This window comes from Cryptomeria japonica, chromosome 8 (genome assembly GCF_030272615.1).
Source record: "Cryptomeria japonica chromosome 8, Sugi_1.0, whole genome shotgun sequence".
Lineage (NCBI taxonomy): Eukaryota > Viridiplantae > Streptophyta > Pinopsida > Cupressales > Cupressaceae > Cryptomeria > Cryptomeria japonica.
In genome coordinates, this window is record NC_081412.1 from 510566851 (window position 1) to 510592408 (window position 25558).

The 25558-nt window shown below is 36.5% G+C and overlaps 1 long non-coding RNA gene across 1 annotated transcript; it reads right to left on the reverse strand.

The window, feature by feature from the left end:
- Positions 1-12411: 12411 nt before the first annotated feature.
- Positions 12412-14027, reverse strand: LOC131057238 (uncharacterized). Its single transcript, XR_009108918.2, has 3 exons — positions 13625-14027; positions 12925-13251; positions 12412-12838 (listed from the first exon to the last, which is right to left on the reverse strand). It is a non-coding gene; the product is annotated as an uncharacterized LOC131057238 (long non-coding RNA).
- Between the last annotated feature and the right edge of the window lie 11531 nt (positions 14028-25558).

The window sequence follows — 25558 nt, forward strand, 5'->3', positions numbered from 1 at the left end:
GTCTATGAGCAAAATTTGACAAAAATTGAAGTCTTTGATGCTCTTGATTGCGATATGAAGGATTGGAAATGCAGGGAATGTTGAGGCATGTTGTGCTAGTTGAGCTTCAAGTGGGAGATTGTTGGTATGTGAAGCCCAATGCTCACGACCATTCATTTTCTAGAGACTTTTCACTTGAAGACCCTATATGATTATAAATATAGTCCATGCTTGAGATGATTATAGTGTTGTATTTGTGTTATTGATTAATAGAAGAACTCCCTGCATTTATGATGGATGTAGCCACTTAGTGGGGAACCACACTAAACTTGTGTTTTGAGTTTATGTTATTGGCTTTCTGTTGTTTTGTATTAATTATATATCTTTCTTTGCTCATTTATAACTTACAAAAATATCCACCTACACAATGCATATGATCCTGGTGATCAAGCCATTGCAATTAGAAGTTTTGGTGATAGGTCTACATTTTATGGCTATAGATTTCAAGGCTTTTAAGATCAAGTAGAAGATATTATTTTTAAAATGGTTTCATTGAAGGTGCTACAAATTTTATGTGGTGATGGGCAATCCATATATGAGGTAGACTAAATTGAACCAAACAAAATAGCCATCGATAAAAATTCTACTCCAATTAATTTTTTGTTTTGATGATTGATTTCGTTGCAATTTGTTTGGGGGTAGAAATGTCATTGGCATACAGTTCCTCTACTAAATGGAGGTACATTTTGTAGTACATAAAAAATTATGATGCATTGTTATTAAGCCCTTTTATTTTTTGAGACAATTTCTTGAGTAGTGGTTGACATAAATCCATCTTTCTTTCATGAGCATGAATGATCCACTTAAAATTTATTACATCTAGGTGAATTTTTTTTGGATATTTTATTGCTTGTGACTATAAATTTGGTTTGTTCAAAAATTGTGATAAGAAAAATTGTACTTAGTTTCTATTTTAAAATTTCCTTCAACTTTAAGTGATGTGCAATTGAAACTCTTTTGGTTGTGCTTACTCTAAAACTCATGTTGTAGCGGCTAGGTTATATTGGTGTTGGTGTACTAGCCAAAATTAGTTATGGGTTTGTATTCTCACCTTTAAGTATCTTGCAGATATTAATGTGTTTGATGTTCCTCGATATCCCTTGGTGGGAAGAGGCTCTGTGATCTGGAATACTTTGAAATTCGGGGCTCAGTTGGTTAAGGATGGCCTCTTTTGGATCTATCATACAGGATCTCAAGCTCTTTTTTGGCTAGATTCTTGGGATGGTCATCCCCATATCCTGTCTACTCATCCTCACCTTTAGCCTCTTTGTGATACTTTCATCGCTACTAGCTAGGATATTGTTTCCCATTATAATATTGCCCATAATTGTGGGTGAGTAGTTCATTTTTGCTGGAAACTTACTTCTAGATGACCTCCAGGAGGTTCTGAGGAAGATAGGAAAGAGATGGCATAGATTCTGGAGTCTTGTGAGTGCACTACCTTGGTTGGGAATGATTTTTTGGCTTGGGCAAGTAGTGATTTGTCTGGTAAGTTTTTTTTTCTTCTCCAAGTTATGTTGAGTTTGTGTGGACGAATTTTGTGGACATTCAGGTTCCTTGGTGGAAGCAAATTTTGTACAAGTTCTTATGGCCCAAGTGCAATTTTTTCATGTGGTTGGTGATCCACAACCGGTGTCTTACTTGGGATAATTTATGAAAGTGTGGTTTTCAGGGCCCCTCAATGTGTGTTTTGTGTTGTAATAGTGAAGAGAGTGTCTCTCGTCTCTTTTTACAATATTCATTCACTAGACATATTTGGCACCTTTAGTGGGATGTGTGGAATCAAGATTGTTAGCATGTCTCTTCATTGGTAGAGTTTTTTGTTTGTTGGGGTAAGACCCCTATAAAAACCTCTTTTCTTCAAGTTGCTTGGACTCTTGGCCCTCCATTTAATTTTTGGCATATCTGGTTGGAGATGAACTAAAATATCTTTCAGGATGTGTTGCTTAGGGACAACCACTTGTGGTTGAGAATTCTCCACTCCTTGGGAGAAACTGTTTCGAAAAAATGTGACTTGATGGAGGCTGTGGATCCTGGCGACGTTATTTGCTACAATTGTCTCCACCTTCCACCTCCATAAGGCCAACTCCTGAGAAATAGATGTAGACACTCTCTTCAAAATATAAATAGGGTGGGGAGGTGGTATCCTCCTCCATAGGGTACTTTGAAAATCAACACGGATGGGTCTTCTCAGGGAAACCCAGGTCTGACTAGAATTGGTAGAGCTTGCAGAGTTAGCTTGGGGATTGTTCAGTTTATTTTCTCTATTTATAAAGGTCATCATATGAATAATTTGATGGAGGCTCTTTCTATTTTATATGTTGTGGAGCGAGCTTGTTCTCTTGGATGGACCAAGCTTATCTATGAATCCAATTTTTAGGTGGTGATGCATTTGTTGACTTGATCGCATTCTGAGGTTGTTAGCTGGCCAATAGTTTTCATTGTGAGTCGGATTATTAATTTGCATGCTTCATTGGATTCTATTACTTTCACTCATATCCCTAGGAAGTGGAATGGAGTACCAGATTGTCTGGCCAAATGGGCTTCTGATCAAATGCAAAACTGGAATAATGTTGATAAGGGTCAATTACCTTTAGGTTTGTCTCAATAGTTAGATCTCTTGGTTGAACTTGATAGGTTTGTTTGATGCCCTTGTTTTGTATTTCTTCTTCTTTGAATAAATTTTAACTCTCTTTTATTCAAAAAGATACTTGTTCTTTAATCATTTTTAAAATAATTTCTATTTCATATTATCAATGTGAATGAATGAAATGATTCAATGGTCTGGATTAGAATATGCAGATTGTAAAATAGGAACTAAAGTTTAGAAAAAATGGCGAAAGAATGTGATTCAATATTTTTTTTGATAGAATTATTTTTCTAGAAAACATTCTTGATTTATTAGTCACTACCTTTGTAGTTGTCACTGCAAGTGAGGGTTGTGGCAATCGAAGCTAATAAAATAAAACCTCTTTCCACTAGTTGTATTTCTGAAGGAGTGAAGGGTAATTTCTTTAGCTCTAATGTATTGTTTCTTTTGGGATTTTGTGCTAGTGAAGGGTTGCAAGTGAATTTGATAGCTGAATTACAAGCTTTAGTATATTCCATAATATTTAGATATTATTAGACTAGATATATGAAAAATGCAATCATTTTGTGTTACTTAACAATCTATTTTTATTTTAAAAATAAAGTGGTTGGATTTACTATATTTGATATTTTCAGTTCGATATGTTAAGAGTTAAATTCTTCATGGTTTATTCTGATGATAAGAGTTTTCAAGGATAATTGTATGATTTCTTTTTCTTTAATTTGAGTTCTTTCCTTTTGATATTTGCACAAATAATTTTTTTGTTTTTCTTTGTAACTTGTAAGTATAATTGGACTCTATTGTGATTGTCACAGAATTTAAATGGAGTATCTTTGTTATCACTCGCTTAGCTTAATGTGATTCCCATTTTTTGTATTTTGTGAAAGTAAAAATTGATTTTAGTGAATTTTGTGGAAAACTTTGTTTGAAGTGCGCAATATTCCTTGGAATGGAGTATCTCTACTACTTGTTTCTTTGATAGCTTTTTTCTTTCATAAAAGAGAGAGTTGTTTGCATCTAAACTGATTTTAATTGACCACTTTTCATCAATCATTATTTTGAAATCATGTTGCACAGAGAGCGCACCAATGGTAGAATTAAATAGGTTAAAAAGTTTCAAGTATGGAACTGAAGTGGGATGGTGAGTAAAAGGATAAGTCATTCCTTCTAAGAAATATTGGCCACAAATGCCAAGCACTATAAAAAATGCACATTGTAATTAAAGATTCAAGAATAATGCCTCTAATGCAGTAACAACCAAACTACAAAAACTAATATTATTCATTTCTTATATTTATTAGTTTAAGGATATATTGATTTCTACCTGGAATTAGTAGTACAATTGCTTGCTTACAACACGAAAGAAGGTAAACTGGCAACTCGTTAAGAAATTCAATGGCATTTGGTAAATTTTAAAGTTTTGAATATTTATGTTTCCAAAAAGGCAAATATGACAAAAAAACTTCAAGAATGTAAAATTTACACCCAAATAAATACACATATAGTGAAAAATGTTTTACATAATGGGTAGCTAGTTTTTAGAAAGGAAATGACCACTTCAATTTTGGCCTGCTCACTATATCCTTGTGGAAAGTAACAAAATTAGCCACTAGAGGTAGTGAAATAAGCTCTCGAGCATAGGCATGCCAGAGTTCAAAATTTATTCTCTCTATATAGGACATAAATGCAAGGACACCTCAGACAATGTGTATTATCACTAGTTATCAATACAGGCGATATGTTTCCCTATGATTATGCCATCACTACTAAAAACTTCATCACATGTGGATTTTCATAAGTTATAAATACAATAATCATTGGTAAAGTTCATTTTTAATTACAAAAGTTTGGACTTTTGAGTGCACTATCATTTCAAGATATGTTAGTTGAAGTAATCATGGAGTGCTTTTTTCAATGCAATACTGTTGGAATTTATTATGTTGGCCACGAGTCAACCACCAACAGATATCTCCCTACCTACCTATCAGGAGAGATGCACCAAAATAGCCTAGAGGACATTGACTTTGGGATCTTTATCCTAAAAGCTACTGATGTGAAGCAGAGCAATTAATTTTGCAGGTAATTTTGAATTTGAAATTCTAAGAGGAAATTTTTAATGGACAACATGTGAACAAAAGGACATAATGTTCTCAAGATTTTGAAAGACTCTACGTGTCCAGTTTAGATTAGCAAATCAGAGAGAAATGCAGCCCCAAAGTGATTGCACGAAATATTGTGAACAACAACTACTTGTGTTTGTGTGTTCTTTGTCCATTGAGAAAGATAGCTCCTGACTATATGGTGTGTTAGTTGAGCAGTGATTTCTCTTGACTGTGTGGAGATCCAAGTGAGCATTGTAGTGACCTTAGAGAAGCTCCATTTTGTGTAGAATGGAGAAGTTCTTGATCGCTACCTATATATTTGTAACCTATAGTTAATTTATAATTTGTAATTTATATTTTGTCATTTCCAATTCATTTAATAGAAAGAAAGAAAGATTGCATGTCTCATTGCATGTTATTGAATTTATTCTTTTTGGTGTGTTCCCAGCTATTAGGGAATTGAGACAACAGACTCTATGTGTGTTTTTGGGTCCACCCAGCTTGAGAGATTTTGATCTCTCCACATGGTATCAGAGCTATAGATCTATAGAGCCCTAAATCTGGGCATTTATATTTTTTGGGTGTTTGAATTTTGTGTGTAGGGGACGTGGTTGGAGATAAGGAAAGAGTTGGCAGTAGTCTCCATCCTTTAATGAATAAAATTATGATTTTTGGGCCAATAAGATGAAGACCATCATGGTTGCAAATGATTTATGGGAACTTTGTGCAATAGGGTTTGTGGATGCGACTGACCCAGCTCAATATGTTGCTCTCACAAACAATCACAAAAACTAGTTGAGGGAGACAAGGAGTAAAAAAGCTAAGGCATTGAGTTTGATTGAAGCAACCTTAATAGAGATGATATTTCCCATAATAGGAGCAGCTAACTATGCTAAGGAAGAATGGGAAATCCTTCAAACTAGCTACAAGGGGACTGATAAAGTCAGATTGGTGAAGCTCCAAATGCTTACGAGATATTTTAAGACTCTTCAAATGAAGGACAGTGAGTCCATTTCATAATTTCATACAAGTGTCTCTAGTTTATTGAACCAACTAAGGTCAAATGGATAAACCATGGAGAAGAAGAGGATTGTTGAGAAAATCCTTCAAAGATTTCCACCAAAGTTTGATGCAATAGTTATTTCCATTGAAGAGGCAAAGAATCTACCAGTATTGACAATTGATGAGTTGATCGGTTATCTTCAAACCCATGAGCAATGCCCAAATAGGTCTACTACATCTTTCCAAGAGAAATATTTCAAATCTCAAGCCAATGCAAGAGGTAGGGGGAGGGGAAGAAGCGGTAGGATTTCAAGAGGCAGAGGTCATGGAAATGAAGAAAGCACAGGATGAGCAAACAACCATGAGGGAGTGAGCAACTCTCAAAATAACTCCAAACAAGGAAAGATGAACAACAACTCAAATAAGAGGTATGAAAAAAGTAATGTAGAATGATTTAAGTGTTATAAATTTGGGCATTATGCAAGAGATTGCTTGAAAAATCAAGGTAATCGGTCAAAGGAAAGTGCTAATGTGGTTGATGTGAATGTGGGTGAAAATAATCAGTCCACAGCCTTCATCATGTGCAACATTGTTGAAGAAGGAAGCCCTGAAGTATGGTATTTGGACAACGGTTGCAGTAACCACATGAGTGTTAATGAGAGTTTGTTCTCATTTATTGATAAGAATGTCAAGTCTGAGATCAAAATGGGCAACAATGGAATAGTTCCAGTTGTGGGCAAAGGATGTATTACGATCTGCCCCAAGGAAGGTGAGAAGAAGGAGATTGAGAATATTTATTTTGCCTCGGGCATTAAACATAATCTCATGATTGTGGGACAGTTGATCCAAAATGGACACAACTTGCTGATGGAGAAGCATAAGTGTGTCATCTTTGACAAAGATAGGAGTAAGAAAGTAGATGTAGCAGTTCAAATGACAAAGAACTAACTATTTCCTTTGAGAATAGAGATGTTTTTCTCTTCTTAGTTGATCACTGGACCTCCCCAGCAAGCATGTACAACAGTGTAGTAGTTAAAGGCCCTCAAGAGAAGCATTGAAGACCCTTCCAAGCTATGGAATCTTAGGTATGGACACTTGAGATATATCGGTCTGAGTTTATTGACCAAGAAAAGAATGGTAAATGGTTTGCAAAGCTTAGAAGAGCCAAGTAGAAAGTGTGAGGCTTGCATTTTTGGTAAGCAACATAGGCTTCCCTTTCAAAAATGCAACTCAAGAAGAGCAAGAGAACCATTGGAGCTAGTGCATACTGATTTGGTGGGCCCTATGTAGACCATATCTATTCATAGATACCAATATTTTATTACATTTATTGATGAGTTCAGCTATAGAACGTGGGTTTATTTTTTGAAGCATAAATATGAAGCTTTTGATAAGTTTTAATTGTTCAAACCCAAGCTAAAAAGGAGAGTGGACATTGCGTAAAATTTGTAAGGTCAAATATATGAGGAGAGTATACCTGCAATGCTTTTGTGAATTTTTGCAATTAAAATGGCATCAAGAAGGAGCTAACAACCGCTTATACTTTGTAAAAAAATGTAGTGGCTAAGAGAAAGAATAGGACCATTATTGAGATGGCAAGGCACATGCTTAAAGAAAAGGGATTGCCAAATGAATATTGGGGAGAGTCTTTAGCAATAAAAATTTATTTGATATATAGAAGTCCAACCAAGGTGGTTTGAGAAAAGATTATGTAAGAGGCGTGGTCTAGGTACAAGTGGACAGTTGAGCACCTTAGAGTGTTTGAGTGTGTGGCATATTCTTGTGCTCAAAAGGAGAAGAGACAAAAGTTGGATGACAAGGGTGAGAAATGCATTTTCACGAGCTATAGTGTTGAATCTAAGGTATATAGATTGTACAACCCCATCACTAAGAAGATCATCATTAGTATAGATGTTGATTTCTTGGAGAATGAGTCATGGGATGGCTCGGTGGACATGTCTTCATCCACCTCAAAAAATGTGCCCATCAATGATGATGATGAGTATGAAGATCAAGAAGATGTTGTGATAGCTCCTGATAGATCATGACAACTCCTAATGGAGACACGCAATCAAGCATACTGTCACAAAATTCTCATAATTCAGTGAAAACTCAATAGTTCTGAATAGTTATTGATAGCTCTAGACAGCTCTGGACAACTCTTGATAGAAACAAGCAACCAGAGGTAGCCAGAGAATTAGCTCTTGAATGCTCGCGATGGTACAAATTAGAGTCTACACAGTAGAGTAGTAGCAGTAGTGAAATTTTAGACCCCACTCTTGCCTCCCTAATGCCAAAGAAGACCAAGAGTCTATGAGAGATCTACCAAGGTGAAAGGTATGAAGAAGATTTTGATGAAAATGTGAACTTTGCATTTTTTTTTTACATTGATCCAATTTATTTTGTGGATGCTATTAAAGAGGAGAAATGGTGTGAGGCCATGGATGAGGAAATAGATGCGATAGAGAAAATGACACTTGGGAGTTAACTGATTTACCTCCCAACAAGAAAGTCATTGGTTTCGAATGGGTCTATAAGATGAAGAGAAATGTTGAAGGAAGAATAGAGCATCATAAGGAAATATTAGTAGTTAAGGGGTACAAACAATAGTTTGGGAGAGAATATGATAAGACGTATGCCCCCGTTGCAAGAATGGAGACAATGCGGGCAGTCATAGCTATTGCAACCCAACACAAATGGAAGATATTTCAAATGGATGTGAAGTTCTCCTTCCTTAATGGAGTGCTAAAAGAAGAGGTTTATGTGGAGCAGACACTTGGTTATGAAGTTCTGAATAATGAAGGAAAGGTATATAGGTTGAATAAGGCTTTTTATGGGCTAAAGCAAGCTCCACGGGCATGTTACAACAATATTGACTCGTATTTGATGAGAAATGGCTTTGGAAAAAGCGATGGTGAGCCCACTCTTTACATCAAGACAACTAATGGTAAGATTCTCATTGTCATCTTGTATGTTGATGATTTAGTTTTCAGTCGAGATGATGATTTCCTCATTGCTGATTTTAAAGAGGCCATGGAAAGAGAATTTGAAATGACAGATTTGGGTCTCTTGAGGTATTTTCTAGGCATAGAAGTAAAACAAATGCATGATGGTATTTTTATCTCTCAAGAAATATATGTTAATGAATGTATGGTAGTAAGCCTACACCAACACCAATAGTCATAGGTCTTCAGTTAAGCAAGGAATATTGCAGCAGCAGTGTTGATCCAACCAGGTATAAGAGTTTGGTTAGAGTTTAATGTATTTGACAACAACTAGACCTAATATAATGCATGCAACTTGAGTTTGATTTCTAGATTTATGGAGAATCCAAAGGACACTCATTGGAAAGAAGGTAAGAGAATCTTGAGGTATGTGAATGGAAACAAGGGATATGGCATTTGGTATAATGGTGTAAGTGATTTTGGGCTAGTGGGTTAAACAAATAGTGTAAATGATAGGAAGAGCACATCCGGGTATGTGTTTCATTTGGGTTCGGGTGTAATCTCATGGGCTTCTAATAAGAAACCCATTATTTCTCTATCAATAGCTGAGGCTGAGTATATAGTAGTGAATGTAGTAGCATGTCAAGCTATTTGGCTAAGAAGAGTACTGGTAGATTTAAAGGAAGAACAAGACGATGGAACAAGATTCTTTTTATGACAATCTTTCATCAGTTTTATTGAGAAAAAATCATGTGTTTCATGGAAGAAGCAAGCACGTTGTAATAAGGTATCACTTCATTATAAGTTGAGTTCATAATGGTGAAATAAAATTGGAGTTTTGTAGGTCTGAGCAGCAACTAGCAAAAATTTTCACCAAGCCATTGGGCAGAGACAGCTTCGTGCACCTAAGGAGAAATCTAGGTGTAGCTGATTTGAATCTTGATTGAGTTTGTTGGCTAAGGACAAAGGGGGAGTGTTGGAATTTATTTTCCTAGGCACCAATCAGCCCCCAATGAATATCTCCCCACCTACTTGTTAGGAGAGCTGTAGTAGAACAACCTAGAGGAGATTGACTTTGGGATCTCCATCGCGATAGCTACTGATGTGAAGTAGAGAAATTAATTTGGTAGGTAATTTTGAATTTAAAATTATAGGAGGGAATTTTGAATGGAAAACATGTGGACAAAAGGAGAGAATGTTCTCAAAATTTTGAGAGACTGTATATGTCCAGTTCAGATCAATAGATCAGAGAGAAGTGCAGAGAATATTGTGAACAATAGCACCCTGCGTGTTTGTGTCTTGTTTGTTAGTTGAGCAAGATAACTCCTAAGTGTATGGTGTGTTAGTTGAGCAGTGATTGTTCCTGACTATGTGGATCTCCAAGTGAGCATTGTAGTGAGCTCAGAGAAGCTCCATTTTATGTAGAACAGAGGAGCTCCTAATCGCTTCTTGTAGATTTGTAATATGTAGTTAATTTACAGTTTGTAATTTGTATTTTGTCATTTCCACTTAATTTAATAGAAAGCTAAAAAGCTTGCATGTCTCCTTGGGTGTTATTGACTTTACTCTTGTGGGTTTGTTCTCAGCTCTTTCGGAATTGAGACAATAGTCTTTGTGTGTGTTTTTGGGTCCACCCAGCTTGAGAGATTTTGATATCTCTACACATACCACGTATCCTTTGCTGTAGTATTTCTTATGATAGAGCATGGTCATTACAACTATCTTATAAATCTGTGATGGTATACACATAGATTTTAAGATTGGTAGTATACAAATAGAGGTTAAGTTCGTTATAGAGTCTTTGTGAAGTATTGTTTGGGTTATTGCTTCTTAGTTTGTTATATCATATTTCTTTAATTTTTATGCACTAACTGTTGTTTTCTATTTTCTTTGTATAGGAGTATGTTGTTCTTGCCTATTATGGTAAGCATCAGGATCAGGCAAAGAAAGACCTCAACGCATTTGTTGATTTTACACAACAATGAATTTTTTTCATGAAAAGTGAAGGTTTTGAACTTTAAATTAAAATATTCTAAACAATTATCACTTCCAAATTTCAAAAAAATGAAATGAAATGTTTCTGTCCACTAGGATGAGCTTCCTCTATGTTTGTGGACTAGTGTATTAGCAGAAATGGATAAAATGAAACTACCCAAACTTTTGAAATTTTTATAGCAACATAATTTCCACTCTCATATAATAGTTATGATTATAACTAAGATGTTTTATTATGGTATACTATATCCTTTTCATCTGGATTTAAAGAATTATTGTGGTCTAGTATTTCCTATTCCTTTATGTTGTGAATTTCTATGAAATCTATCTTCTCCAATGCATCCTACAATATATAGTAGTTTGCTTTTTTTTTTTTAATTATTTGGTTGGTTTTTTAAAGTAATTTAATTTGGTCAAAGATAAAATTTGGTTCTATGATCATATGAGAATGATTATCTATTTAAGTACAATAGTAAAACCTAAATATTTATTTTTAAATTTTTTTATATTTTGATTCATTTTGATTAGGGCATGTTAAATATATTAATTTATTTATAAATAATATATTTTTACTATGAATATCGATTATCATTCTTTATTCCTTAATATATAAGATAGTATTTTTTAAATTTTAAAATTCAAATTTATTTAGTTAAACATTGTAGTACTTGATTTAAGTCAATTTATCATGCATTTTGTTAACTTGCAGATTGTTGTTCCATTTACATGCATTTAACTTTCTCTAATTTTATTTGTTTATATAGATGTGTTTGTCAATTTGTAAATTGTTTGTTTTATTTAGATGTATTTAACTTTATGTTTTTAATATGTTTATTTATTTTTTTAATAGTTAATTTTATTCTATTTATAAAGATGCATTTTTATTGTAGAAACATCATCAATAATTTTAAATTAAATTTTTAAAAAAATAGTTATTTATGAATATTTCAATCATAATTTAATAAATATATCATTTTTATAGTTTGTGTTTATTTTTAATAATTTTATAGTGGATTATGTATCATTGGTAAAAATGAATTTTTGGTGTAAAAGTATATTTTATGATTTTAAATTGTATCAAATTTTTTCATAGTTTATTTATAAACATTAATTTTGTACTTTTTATATTTTTATTTATATTTAATTATTTTTTAATATTTGATTTTTAAAGTTTTTAATTTAGAGAATAAACTAGTAGAATTTTGAAATAGAAGTTCATTGAAGTATGTTGAAAGATATCATATTTGTTTATTATTCCACTTAAAAAATAATTATATTATTATATAATAATTAATACTAATTTATTATTATATTATGATATTGTAATCAATATTATATTATTATTAAGATATTACTATATTTTTAATATTTTTATTATTATATTATCATATCGTTATATTATTATTATAATATTATTTTGACAAAGTTAACTATTAGTATGATGGAGATAAATAGAATTGAATAATAGTTAAACTCAGATTGAGTAGTAGTTGAGAGCAAAAATAAATAAATATTTTTTTCTAGTTTTTCATGCATTTATTTTTGATGGGTGTCATGCAATATGATGGGTGTCAATTTTAATCACAGAGAGTTTTTAACTTTACTCCAATATATTGCATTTTTTCTAGGGGAAGTAGATTTTGCAGCCTAAACGTTGCACCTTGTTTGAATGCCAGTACTAGTAACTATGTAATATTAACCTCAGGTACATACCATAGCACAATTTTACAAATGTCACACAAATCTTTAACACCCATTTCCGAAAATTAACTTCCCTATATCTATCTTGGAAATGTTAAGACCCATGAAACACTGCGCAGTATGATCATAATTAGACGTAACGAAGAAATTCAATGCTATAATATAAATAAAATACTAGAGCTGCTAAAATGTAGCTCATTGGTGTGCAAGCAAATCGTTCGATCACTTTGACTTGTTCTTTATCTTCTTTATAATTTCTCAAATTTTTTCCGCAATTCAGACTGCAATTCACAGAAAATAAAAGGTTTATATCGCCGTGCATTATTTTCATTCACAAGCTCCTCTGGAGCCGAAATTCGGGCATCGTCTGCAAAGCTTAAAAAAAGGGGAACCGCTAAACGATTCTGCCACCCTTTACATATCACGCGGGGAACTGCACACCTGAATCTACCATTGCTCCATGCCTGCGATCAAACAATCTTAAGAACTACGCAACAAAAATTCTATTTAAAGTATAATAACGGGGAACAAAGGAAGGATTAATTTACACCTTAAGGGAGATCCCTAAGTTGACAATAAGGGAGTTTGGTGAAGGCTTAACGTTGATCCACCTTCCTTCTTTGGATCGTACCTCGAACCCTTCCTCTTCATCAGTGTGAAGGATTGTCAGGCAACCCCGATCTGCGTGAGCACTCAAAGCCTCATCTCCAGTTGATTTTCCATGAGATGAAAACCGTTTTTTCGCAACCAGACTTTACATTTTTCAAAATCAGAGTGATAGAAAGCCTCCGAGTCCAAACCGAGGCTTACAAGAATGAGTTTAAGTATTCTCTTTGCAAGATCTGACAGAAATAAACTGAATGTACCCATCGCTTCACTGCAATATAATAGCACCAGAATTCCAGTAGTGAGAATAGTATCAGAATTTTAAAGAGTAGTTATTTTATTTTTTTTGATGGAGGTTCAGATTTGGGAGCAAGACAACCCAGCAAGGGCATGAAGTCTGCTAGCTGTCAGCCCAGCCAGGGTCTTCATAAAGTATTTTTTGTCACCCAATACAAACACCAGTCAATAGGCTGAACTTCTTCTACTAAGAGCCAAAGACTGAGGGATATCCATTTGACCAAATTCTAGGTCGCCACAATTAAAAAAAATAACGATATACAGACTATTTATTCTATTTACTTTCAATTATGAGACATTTATATCTTCTGAAATGAAAAAACAAAAACAAGACGTGGATAGCATACCAGAAGTTAGAGTTTCCTTATATTTCAAGGATTGAATTTGGATTGGGTAATGTCAAGGAAGCAAAATGTCTCAGAAGGAATCGGAATACCGGCGTTACGACCATAACTCTTGGAGGGATTACAAGTTGTGATTCTGTTCTTAACCTGCATGGGCATCGACACCAAATCCTGGCTTACACATATAACCTTTTGCAGAAGATCTTGTGAAGCTCCATGGTTCACCAGCCTGAAAAATCCCCATTCTTCACAAGCTTCTCTAAGTTTGACAACCTCCGGAAGATATTGAAGATGATCTCCCTCAATTTCCTTGGGAAATTGTGAAATGTCAATTACAGGGAGACCATCTTCAAGAGGAGATTGTAACGAGGATGTCATGATGCCCTTACAGGAGACAAGGACAGAACTACTCCTAATTATTAATCAATATTGTGGTGGATTTTTAAAGCTTCATTCAATATAAATAGGCATCCTAATAGTCAATACTGAATTCATATCTCATGCGGTGAAACAGTTTCAATCACAATGTTGGCTCTGAAGCAAACTGCACATAAGCGTGATGTACACACAATAATATTGTCAATATCTTCATTTTTCATCTTGGGGAATTAGGTACACATCCTACTCAGTTACGTAGGAATTGTTGTTTTATTATCCATTAGTATTTAATGTCTCATTTTTCATCTTGGGAATTAGGTACACATCCTACTCAGTTACGTACGAATTGTTGTTTTATTATCCATTAGTATTTAATGTCTCATTTTTCATCTTGGGAATTAGGTACACATCCTACTCAGTTAGGTACTAATTGTTGTTTAATCATCCATTAGTCATTTAATGTCTCATTTTATCATCTAATCCTCCCTTTCATTCAATCATCACCAAATCATTACTAACATCACCTAATCTTCACTCACATACCTCCTAGGATCTTGTCATCAAGTAATCACTTAATTAAATAATTCTTAATTATTTAATCAAATTTGGCTACCATTATTCATCATTATTTACTTATTTACTCAATTTATCTAGTTGTTTATTTATTTATTTATTTATTATCTATTAATAAATAAATTTCATTTTGATTTCAATCTCATGCATATTAATAATTTAATTAATTAAATCTACTTGACCTACTTAACAAATAAGTCTAATCAGTTCATCCAAATTTATTTGTAGTTTCACTCATAATCAAATCCACTTCACTCATTCATGCAATCAATTAGCTACTTCATACAAATAGTCACTCTCCTTAACTCTTTTATACATTTAATTAAATCCTTTATACTTGTATTTTACCATCAATCAAATTTGTTAACTCCACAATCAATATGAATTGATAAATAATAATTATTTTCATTAAAAAATGATATAGTATTCACTCTTGTATGGTTACCACATCTCCTCATCAATTTCCCTAATCATGAATTAGATATGAAATTCTAGATTAAATCCTAATCACATCTAGTTCCTTTAAAAATTATTAAATAAAACCCATATCAAACACAACTCTTAGCATATAAGAAGGAAGATGCCAAGGCAAGGAGGATGATTCTTGATCGTGTCAAGGATCATATTGTTCTGGATATTGCAGAGTTAGACACAACAAAGAAAATTAGGGATGGCCTTTTGAATCTATACTCGAATGCTACCACTAACAGGAAGTTGATTCTCAGAGAAAAGTTAAGGAATACTCAGATGAACAAGGTAGAAGATGTTACAAGTTACCTCACTAGGCTTAAAGTTACCTCACTAGGCTTAGAGTTATCAAGTATGAGTTGGTAACTGTTGGAGATAAACCTTAATGATGACGAACTAGTACGAATAGCCCTAAATGGGTCTAATAAGCAGTGGGATGTCTTTGTTCAAGTTATTAATGGACAAGATACCTTACCAAGTTCAAATCTACTATGGAGCGACTTCACTCGGGAGGAGCTTAGACTAAGTCTTGTCAGTGGGACCAGTAGCCAAAGTTAGAAAAGTGAGGTAGAACAGCAAAACGTTGCCCTAGTAGGAAAAGGGAAAGCTAAGAAGGGGTCTAGCAAAGGATCAAATCCACAAAGTGAGAAGAAGAAGAAGGATCTATCTAAGATCAAGTTTTATGGTTGTCATGATTTTGGCTACTATGTCAGTCATTGCCCGCAAAGGAAGAAGAATGAAAAGAAAGGCAAGAAATATGGCATCTCCAGCAAGTACAGATGAGTTTTCCAGTAGAATGGAGAATGAGTTTTCACTCATAGCTTATATGGTTAGCTCAACCTCACAAAGTGTTTGGTATATAGATAGTGGGGTATAATTTCATATGATAAGATTTATAGAGTACTTCTCCAAATATAAGGAAAAGGACATCAGAATCTAGATTTCTATGGGGAACATGTCCAAACTCAATCCAGTTGGGAAAGGGACTGTTCAATTTCAGAGGGCGAATGGCAAGCTAATTCCTAATCATGATGTGTTGCATGTGTCAGGCTTAGGTATGAACCTGATTTCTATATTCGTTCTTCAGGATAAAGGCTACAATGTACACTTTAGAGGGATGCATGTTTTGATCATAAGGATTGGAAATCACCTATAGCTATTGGAGTTAGGAGTGGCCGATTTTATAGGTTGCAGTTTGATACTCCTAAGGCATTCATGAGAAGTAGTCCTAGAGATCGAGGATAGATATGGCATAGAAGGATGGGCCATATACATCATGGACCACTTAAATTGCTTCTTGAGACAGTGACAGGTATTCCAGAGGTGAACATGGAGCATGATGATGTATGTAAGGGATGTGTATTGGGGAAGTTTGCAGAAGAAACTTTTCCAAGGAGTGACACCAGATCCAAGGGTGTTCTCAATCAAGTACATTCAAATATATGTGGACCAATATCGATGAAGCCTCTCAGAGGATACGAGTACTTTGTTACTTTTATTGATGATTTCTCTAGGAAGACCTGGATATACTTCCTGAAGACCAAGAATTATGTTTTCAGTCGCTTCCAAGAGTTCAAAGCTCTAGTAGAGAATTCAAAAGGTAGGAAGATAAAGGTTCTTTAGTTAGACAACAGAGGAGAGTACAAAGGGAAACTGCTCCAGGAGTTTTGTACCACATAAGGAATCAAGTAAGAGTGGACCGTTCCTTAAAACCTGCAATAGAATGGGGTTGCTGAGAGGAAGAACAGTTCTATATCGGGGGCAACAAGGGCTATGCTACATGACTAGAACATGCCATGTTACTTATAGGATGAGGCATGCAGTATGACAATATACATACAGAACAGGATTCTGGATAAAGTATTGGGGAAGATGACACCAGAGGAAGCTTTTATAGGTTATAAGATGGATGTCAGTCACTTTAGGATATTTGGAATTTTGGTGTATTGTCATATTTCAAGGGCTACACGTTCCAAGTTAGATCACAATGCGGAGAGGGGGTACTTTGTGGGGTATAGTGAAACCTCAAAGGCATACCAAATATTTAATCTAGGGAACAAGAGGATTATAGTTAGATGTAATGTCAAATTCATGGAGGATAAGGCATTTAGGAGGTCTAGAGATTGCCATGAGATTATCAGAGTGAACAGCCAATAAAATCTCCAAGGATCATTCAACCTAATCAGGGAAAACAAAGTGCAAGTACAGTTACTAGCACAAGCACATGCTCAAGTGTTGAGAGCTAATAGAATATGGAGAAATAGATGCAGCAAGTCCAAGAGATGCATCAAGTAGACATGGAGGTTGATGTTTCATCCTCTGTAGTTGGCAACAGGAACCATGAGGTTCAACAAACACATAGGGATACTCAAGAGTTTGTGGGAGCACCTAGGATGAGTAATAGACAGTGGAGACAACCAGCCAAGTTTAATGACTATGTGGCATTAGTTAGTCAGTTCGTAGATAGTGAAACTTCAAACTATCAGGAAGCCACACAACAATAGGTGTGGCGAGATGTGATGGTTGAAAAATATGCCTCAATAGTGTAGAACAATTTGTGGGAAGTTATCCCTAGACCAACAAATAGGGCAGTGGTTGGATCATGTCAGATCTATAAGATCAAACATGGTATTGATGGTAGCATTGATAAATACAAGGCAAGGTTTGTGGCCAAATGGTTCTCTTAGAAGGAGGGAATAGCTTATGAGGAGACATTCACTCCAGTGGCTGGGTATACTTCTATATGAGTCATGATATCACTTGTAGCATAGATGGGATGGTAGATCCATCCAATGGATGTCAAGATGGTGTTTCTTAATGGTGAATTGAAAGAGGAGGCATACATAGAACAACCAAAGGGCTTTGTAGCACACAACAATGAAACCTACATTTTTAGATTGAAGAGATCCTTGTATACACTCAAGCAGGATCCTAGAGCATCATATGAGCGAATTGATAGATACTTGTAGGGAATGGTCTTTGTGAAGAGTGATGCAGATGCTAACCTCTACGACTTAGTGTTGGGGGCGAGGTTCTCATTCTTGTTCTATATGTGGAGGACGTGTTTCTAATAGGTTCCCTGGGCTCATAAAGGAGTGCAAAAGGGACCTTTCAACAAAGTTCAAGATGAAGGATTTGGGGCTTATGCACTACTTCCTAGGCATGGAGGTATGGTAGACAGATGGAGAGATTTTCCTAGGACAAGGGAAATAGTGCATTGAAATCTTAAGGAGGTTTGAGATGGAGAGTTACAAAGCCATGTCTACACCTATAATCACAGATTGGAAGACGGTAGACAAATCTAGGGAGAAGGATGTAGATTGCACCTTATATAGGCAGTTGATTGGTTCTCTCATGCGTATTTGGTCAACACTAGGCTAGATATATCTTTTGTAGTAAACTCTCTTAGTCAATTCATGGTCAAACCAAAGAGAGTGCATTGAATAATGTCAAATCACGTGTTGTGGTATTTGTGTGGTACAATGGAGTGTGGGATTAGATATGCTAGAGGTGATGGTATCAGGTTGATAGGCTATATTGACGCAGATTGGGCAGGAAGTACAACGGATAGGAAACACACTTCAGGGTGCTGCTTTAGCTTAGGATTAGGAGTTGTCTCTTGGTACAGCAGGAAGAAAAAGTTTGTGGCTCTGAGTTCTATAGAAGCAGAATACATAGCAGCTAGCATGGTGACGTGTGAGGTGATATGGCTTTGGAAGTTGCTAGTACCCTTGTTTGGTCAGAGGATTGAGACTACTGTGATACAGTGCGACAATCAGAGTTGTATTCAATTATCTGAGAATCTAGTATTTTAGGATTAGTCTAAGCATATAGACATCAGGGATTGTGTACAATTGGGATTGTTTAGCTACAATATATACCTACAGATCAACATGTAGAAGACATTTTGACAATAGCATTAGGAAAGAGAAAAATCATTTTCTTCATAGAAAAGTTGTCTGTCATGCAGAACACATTCCTTGCTAAGAGGGAGTGTTAGTTTGAGTAGCTCGGACATCTGTCATCTCCATTCCCAAGAATTAGTAAATAATTGTTTTCTTGGAATTTGTTTAGAGCCTAGAAAATTATTTAATTAATTAATTATTTCTTGTAGAGACATCTAGCAACCAATTAGTTATGGCTTGTTAGACTCTAATTAATCTTAGTCGTTGATTGAGATTAAATCATGGCCATTGGTTTTTCAATGAAATTAGTATAAAAGGGGTGAATGGGCATTTGGAGAACACACACTTCAAGAGAAGAATTTCAAGTCATAGAAAATTAATTTGTAGTCTTAGTAAATAGTTTTACAGTCATAGAAAGGGTGCAGTGATAGCATTGGAGACAACATGAGTAGAATTAAAGCAGGATAAGTTGAGAGGAAAATTTCTGGAGGAGAATAGTGCTTGAGATCTTCCAGTAAGAGGCAAGCAATTTGTGTATCTCTTGATTTGCTAAAGTTTAATAAAATTCCTCATCTATAGAACTGGTTCTCCCTTTGGGGCTTTTCCAGGGACAATTTGTGCAAAAATATCATTTTCATTGTGTTGCATATTTTCTTTCTGTGGTTTTATTTGTGAAGTTGCAGTTGTTTTCTTTTTTAATATTTGTTGTGAATTAATTTTTGGCAGTCAAATAATCCATACAAGATAGGAGATTAATAATCAGTAGTTGCAATAGAATTTTCACAAAAACTAGGGTTTCCTTGAATCATGGAATCTCAGATGCATCTTAGGCTAATAAGTAGGCTTTTAGGTCACATTCAATTTGTGATAATATTGGGAAGGACTGTTCTATTTGTTGGTTTGTTTTCTCAAATGTATCTGAATTTGGTGGTGTTTCTACCTTTGGTAGTGTGTCGTCCTTGAAATAGGGTAAGATGTATAATTGTAAAGCTAGGGGTTCCCTAAAACAGGGAGAATCGAGTATATCACAAATTGAGAAGAGTGAAGTTGATATGCCTTCTATGTGTGGAGGCCTAAAGGGGATGGACAAAACTATTGGTTAAGAGAAGTGTGGTGTGAAAGCCCTCAGAGGTGAACAAAATGGTGGTAGTGAATGGGGATCTTCTTGGTCAAGTGGGGTGATGTGGTCTAGTCTATTTGGGGCAGATGAAGTGAAGGAGCGTATTCTTGTTAAAATCCGTAAAACAAATTATAACCCAGAATCAATTGAAAGAGTTAGAAACATATACTGTAAATGCAAAAACAATTGAAACAGCATAACAACGATACCAAGAGATTGATGTGAAATGCTCGAATGGCAAAATAGCATCAGATAACTATCTCCAATATCGAATATGAAAATACAAGCTAGGTAGCATGCTTATATAGATTAGAGAGAGGGAAGAGGTGGCAACACCGACCAATGAGGAGCAACCATCTATCGTACTAAAGATAGTAAAGTATCTTCCCAAGATAGCTAATGGATGCTCACATGTAGGAAGGTGACACCTCATAATCCTCACCTAATTAAACATGCTTTATTAACCTAAGCAAGCTTAAATAAATGTGTAGGAAAAACCTTATAATAAGGAATAAAAAACCTACACTAACACCCCCCCTTAAGCATAGCTTAGGTGGGTACAGAGATGGGTCCCGACAAATCAAGCCTGATGAGGTACCCATGTACAATGAAATTCCCCCCCAAGAGAGAAGAAGCCCCCCCCCGACAAAAGAGAGTATGCCCCCCCCCAAAATAGAGAGAGAAAGAAAGGAGCTAAGAAGCCCCCTAAAAGGAGGACGCCCGCCGCACCCCAAGCAAAGCTCGCAAATGAATGAACTTGCTCTCAGTGAAGGGTTTGGTGAAGATGTCCGCTGTCTGATTTGATGTTGAACAATACTGGAGATCAAGAACCTGCTCATGAATCAACTCTCGAATGTAGTGCATGTGAATCTCAATGTGTTTGGTCCGCTGGTGATGGACCGGATTGCGAGAGATCTGAATAGCACTCGGGTTGTCACAAAAGATGATTGTAGGCTTCCGAAAGGAAATGCCAAACTCAGTGAGAATGTGTTGAAGCCAAATGGCCTCAGTAGCAGCATTGACTGCTCCTCGATACTCAGCCTCTGTAGATGAAAGAGCAATAGCAGACTGCTTCTTGCTTGACCAAGAAATCGGACCAGAACCAAGAGAGAAGCAATACCCGGAAGTAGACTTGCGATCCTGAGAATCACCTGCCCAATCTGAATCTGTGTATCCCACCAAGTCAATATCCACGCCTGCTGCAAAATGAATCCCATAACTGTGAGTGCCCTGTACATAGTGAAGAATCCGCTTAGCTTCTTTCCAATGCAACTCATGTGGCTCTTGCATGAACCTGGAGACTAGGCCCACTGTATAAGAAATATCAGGCCGTGTGTGAGTCAAGTATATGAGACTCCCAACCAATTGGCGATACAAGGTAGCATCTACCAAAGGTGAAGAACAAGAAGCCTCAAGTTTGACCCCTGATAGAAATGGAGTTGGTGCAGGCTTACAATCAGCCATGTGAAATCGAGAGAGCATATCAAGAGCATACTTGGGCTGAGAAAGAAAGATACCAGCCGAAGACTGTGTAATCTCAATGCCCAAGAAATAGTGAAGAAGACCCAAGTCAGACATCAGAAAACGATCATGAAGGGTAGTTTTCACTGCCTTGATAGTGGATGAGGAACTCCCTGTAATCAGCAAGTCATCAACATAGAGAACAAGGAAAGTGAGAGTATCATCCTACTGCAAAATATAGACGTTCGGATCAGAATGGCACCGAGTGAACCTAACTGATAGAAGAAAGGAGTCCATCTTGGCATACCAGGCTCGTGGGGCTTGTTTAAGACCATAGAGAGACTTCCAAAGTCGACAAACAAGTGAAGGATCCTGGATGAACCCCTGTGGCTGCTCCATATATATCTCCTCCTGAAGGTCACCGTGAAGAAAGGCACTCTTCACATCCATTTGATGAACATCCCAGCGATGGGCTGCAGCAATGGCAAGGACAAGTCGGATTGAAGTCATCTTGGCAACCGGCGCAAAAGTCTCAGAGTAGTCAATCCCAGGAACTTGGGAGAATCCTTTTGTGACCAAGCGAGCCTTATGTTTGTCAACTGACCCATCTGCAGCAAATTTTGTTCGATAGACCCACTTGCATCGAACAAGTTTTCTTCCCTTAGGAAGTGGGACTAAATCCCAAGTATGGTTCCTTTCCAAGGAACTGAACTCTTTCTGCATAGCAGCATCCCACTCGGGGACACCAGACGCTTCCCTAAAGAATTGTGGATCAGAAGCTGAAGCAAAGAAGAGATGAGGAGCCTGCTCGAACTGTGACCTTGTTCGTCTTGCATCTGAAGGATCACCAACCCAATCACCTGCCGACTCCAAAGTCTGACGAGCCCAAAGAGGCCCAGTGGCAGGAGAATCATCATCCTCTGAATGATGACTAAGAGAGGAGGAAGATGAACCCTCATCATCACCATCTAAAGTGGAGGAAGAAGACTCCTCGGGAAGATTAAGATCCTCAGAAGAACTATCATCATGAAGTCGTAGTGTCTCCATGGGAATGAAGGATGGAGAAGTGGAAGAAGAAGTATCTTCCTCAAACTGAACACTCCTCTCAATGAAGAGCTCATGTGTGGTAGGGTGGAGTAGCCTGTAGCCTTTGAAACCATCTGGATAGCCAACAAATATGCAAGGCCTACTCTGCAGATCCATTGCCTTGCGTTTCTCTGCTGGAATGTGGGCCCATGCAGGAGACCCAAACACTCGGAAGTGCTTGACTGTGGGTTTCCGACCGGTCCAAGCTTGAAAAGGAGTTACCCCCTTCACAGCTCGGTGAGGAACCCGGTTCTGGATATAACATGCACAGTTGATGGCCTCTGCCCAATACTGAGGTGCCAATGATTTGGAGTGGATCATGCAATTGGCCATTTCCTTCAATGACCGATTCTTTCGTTCTGCAACTCCATTTTGTTGTGGACTATAGGGAACTATGTGCTGAAGATTAATACCCTCCGAGGCACAAAACTGCTCAAACCTTTGGTTGACATATTCCCCGCCATTATCAGTGCGCAGAACCTTGACAACCTTCCCAGATTGTTTCTCTGCAAAAGCTTTAAATTCCTGAAAAGACTCAAATACTTCAAACTTTTGTTTGAGAAAATATACAAAGGTGTATCGGGAAAGATCATCAATGAAGGTCAATACATATCTAGCTCTACTGAATGAAGGATGCTGAAATGGACCAGCCAAATCACTGTGTACTAACTCCAAGAGCTGTGTGGCTCTCCATGCTTTGCCTTTGTCAAATTTTTCTTCAGGATGCTTGCCAAGAATGCAACCTTGACAAAATCCATCAGAGAATCGAATAGAAGGCAACCCTGTAACCATGTCATGTTGACTGAGCTGCTGCAAGTAGCGGTAATTCAAGTGCCCAAACCGCTGATGCCACAAACGACTCACCTCATCTGAGTGAGTAAGCAATGCAAGTGAAGGAGAATCAGGAACAAAATGAGAAAAATGATAGAGCCGAGAATGGTTATCAACTTTTCCTATAGCGACTGTAGACCCATTGTGCAGATCACTAATAACCACAGAATCAGGTGTAAATTCAACTCTCTTACCAGAACCTGTATGGGTGATCTGGTAGACAGATAGGAGATTAGTTGAAAAAGAAGGCACACAAAGAACATCATGGAATGTCCCATCACCAACGTTAACAGACCCTCTCCCAAGAACTTCTTCTGGTGTATCATTACCCATAAGAATATCAGGCACAGAACATGACTCCAAGGATGAGAAGTTTTCCTTTCTATTGGCCATGTGGTGAGAAGCACCTGAGTCAATTACCCAAGAATCTGGTTGAGAAGCTCTTGCAACTAAGGCCTTGCCCTTTCCTTTCCCCTTACTCTTTTCTGTGTTCTTTGAAGATCCTTCTGATGAGACTTGTTTAACAGAATCAGGCACCTGGATATTGTTCTTCTCAAGAAGATGTGACAGGTGATCAATCTGTTTCTTCAAGCACTTATGTTCATCATGACCAAGTTTCTTACAATAAGAACACTGAATTTTCTCCTTCTTAGGCTTGTCGCCTTTTGAAGAAGAGGCATTATACATTGCTTTAGAAGCAATTGATGTTTGCTCTTGCTTCTTTTCTTCTTGGTTCTTTTGTTTCTTCTCTTTCTTAGCAACCCCCTTTTGATCTTTAGTGCCCTGATTTGCAGTCAAGGCATGAGATTTAGAGGGCTTGATTGTACCCATTTGAACCAATTTGTCTTGCTCCTTAGTGAGTTCATTAGCAAAATCATCTAAAGAAGGCATCTTATATGTGGTTCCCAAGGCACTTTTTGTGGCATAGAATGTAGAAACAAACACAGAGTAGTTAGGACCAAGTTTGGAAAGAATGCTAAGAATCAATTGACTATCTTTCTTCTCTATCCCACACTGTTTCAACTACAATCTTAAAGCCTTTAGTTTTGTGAAGAAATCCTGAATTGTATCAAAATTGCATGGATTTAACCCTATCAACTCATTCTCCAATAAATGTCCTCTTAGTTCATCTTGTGCACCAAAGAGTTTTTCTAAAGTAGTCCACACATCATTTGGTGTTGTAGAAGACTCAATATGAAAAAGTAAATCTGGAGATACAGACATACATAGAGTTCCAAAAGCTTCATCAAGTTTGTTAAACCATTTAGGCTTTTCTGCAATTAGAGATGGTTCAGTTTCAATACCCATAGTTACTCGAAACAACCCTAACTTCTTAAGTTGTATAGTCATTTTGGATTTCCACTCATAGTAGTTGTAAGGTGTGAGTACAGGTACTGTTAATTGATCCATTTTAATGAAGAAAGAAAGATTGTTGTTGTGCAAGAAGGAAAGCTCAATGAAGAAAGAACATGCACGAGACACACAAGACACCCCCCCTTTTCCACTCAATCAAAGAACCCCCCCAAGAAAATTTGATTTGGCACTTTATATTTAGTGCGTTTACAATTACCATCAGCAAGAAATACTGAGTGGACTTGATCTCAATGCTATTACAGATCCTCAAAAGGAGCATATGCTGAAAATATAAATTGGGCACAATACCCAATAAAATAAACAACACCACTGCAAGCTACACAAAAAAAAATTCACTTTCAAAAAAAGAATCACTTCGATTTGAGGTTTTATGCAAAAGTTATGCCTTTTCGAAGTTTCCAAAATGAGGACTGTGCAGTGTCACGACTGAGAATCTGTAATTTCTGAAAAATCTCTGCATCCAAATCAAAAAACGCCTACACTATTGCATAGAGCACGAAAAAATAGCCAAGATCAAAAAAAATTCGTGAGAAACGGAGTCCGTATGAGCAAGAACGGAGCTGTTGAAAACTGTCTTCAAATCTGAAACTGCCAACGGAGAGGGGTACGGCTGAAGCTTTCTGAGTTCGACTCTGCAAAATATATAAGCTGCATGCAAAAAATAAAAGATACCCAGATGGTTTTTTGATGCGGTGAACAAAACCCAGAAGGCGTTTTTCCTGATTAGGTACAAAAGATGTA